Below are 2,147 nucleotides of genomic sequence, written 5' to 3' on the forward strand. Positions count from 1 at the left end.
TATAATCATTAGTGTCCTGGTTTTGTTTCTCTGGAGAGCCTTGTCTAACATAGGAGCATTCTGGCTGTACTTTTTCTAAGACTGACCTGTCCCTTCTTTTGGCCGTCCATGGGACTTTCAATATTCGTCTCCAGCACCAGCGATGCTTCTTCCTTATTCAGTGTCCACCTCTCCCCTGCATGTAGGCAGCGACTGAAAACACCAGGGCTTGGGTCAGGCCAACCTCAGTCCTCAAAGCAAACCTGGTTGTTCATTATTGTTCACCAATTGTCCCCTCTTCCTCCTTCCCTGCTGGAATCAGGAGCTGCCCTTGGGCTCCAGTGGAATGTGGGGGGGAGGGGGAACCTGGAATGGGGGCAATGCTTCTGAGTGGTGATGCTCAGAGCCAGCAGGACGACCAGTCACGTTCCGTGCAGAAGCAGATAGACTCGCCTGGCTCCAGGTAGGATTCTTGCCTGCCATGCCAGAGACCCTGGCTCAATTCCTGAGCAGCCACTACCCACCTGACAGCCGGATGTGGCTGTGCGGGGGAACAGACTTCAGCACAACTTCCAGAGTGAGACAGACTAGGAAGAAAGGCCTGGTGATTGGCTTCCAGGCATTAGGTAATGAGAACCCCATGGGTGACAATGGCCTGACCCCTAGCCACCTGTGGGGATGGTGCAGCCCAGCCAGCATTCAGTTTTCTGGTGTGTGGGGCCACCATGAGCCAGGGCCCCCTCGGTGGCAGTTCAGGACAACAGCCCACAACAGCCAGTGAACAGAAGCCCTGGAAGCAATGGTCCCGAGGGGCTACTTCTAATCTGAGACACCCCAAGACCCCAGACTGGGCCTCCCTCCGGTCTCCCCCAGACCAGGGCCCCGCATTTGGAGTGGAAGGAACCCTGGCAGTTTTGCAGTCAAAGCACCTTGCCCGTGGGTCAAACCCACCAGCTGCTCCCTGGGAGAAAGACGGGGCTGTCTGTCCCCATAAAGAGGGCAATCCTCAGCATCCCTGCAGGGCAGTCCCCTGCAATCCCATAGGGCTGCCCTGTGTGGCCACCAACTGGGGGGCAGCAGGGTGGGTGTGGTGTGGGTGTGGGTAGGGACGCGGAGCCCAGTACCAGAGGCTATCCAACCTGCAGGGAGTCCTGGCCTTCCTGTGGTGGTAGCTCCAGACTGCAGCATGGGCCTCTGCTCCACAGAGAGATAGCGCTGCTAGCAGGTCTGACATAGCCACGGTGGCCCCAGACTCATGGAGACTTGGGGGCCGAACCACCAGATGCCATGCTTACCGGGCAGAGGACCCCTGGCCAGAGAGGACTCTCCGTAGTGAAGGGCTGCTGGCCGGCCTGGCCCCAAAGAGCACACAGGATGGCATTACCTGTGCCAGCATCTCAGGAAGGCCGGGTGGCTTCTCTGCCGTCTAGCTGGCACGTCACAATCACAGCTGTCTGTTTGCTACTGTTCCAGATGACCTCATGACAGCCTTAAAATAGATGCCAGCCTACAGGTGCGGGCTGCCCAGGGACGGAGGCGGGGAGAGTGGGGGAGAGTGGGACGGGAACTCAGTGTAGAATGGGAGGAGGGCTGAGACTGCGCACAGAGGCCCTTCTGTTCGCCGGTGGCTGGACCTTCCCTCCTGACAACACAGCGCAGTGACGGGCTGTGTCTGCTTCCAGAGCAGAAATCCACGCGCCCACTGGCTCATCGACTCCATAGGCAGCTCACTGGCAGAACCAGCAACCCCCCCTCCCCCTCCCTCCAGACCTTGAAACTGGGCTCTGGGCCAGGGATGCTGCCTGCCAATAACCATGTACCTGGATCCCCTGCCCGTTAGCTGCCCGCTTGTTGGTCAGTGGTGGCAGAGAAGGAGATCCAAAAATGGGCAAGAAGAGAAATCAGCGTCAGTGGTCCCCCATCCCCTCCCCGCAGGGCCCGAGCTAGCAGCAGTGTGTCCTTCCCCATGGGCCTCCAAGGGCCTGGTCAGTGCAATGAGTTAATGTACTCAGCTAGACATGCCTGAAAAGAAAGGTACATTAGAGAAACCAGTCCACAGAAACTCATATGTATAAGAGAGAATTTTATATAAAGGGTAAGTGCACGTCAAGAAAACATCCCAACCCAGTGCTACCCAAACCCACAAGTCCAACATTAGCCTATATGTC

The sequence above is a fragment of the Echinops telfairi genome, unplaced genomic scaffold (genome assembly GCF_000313985.2).
Source record: "Echinops telfairi isolate 266 unplaced genomic scaffold, ASM31398v2 ScPeMD7_23;HRSCAF=83, whole genome shotgun sequence".
Classification (NCBI taxonomy): Eukaryota; Metazoa; Chordata; class Mammalia; order Afrosoricida; family Tenrecidae; genus Echinops; species Echinops telfairi.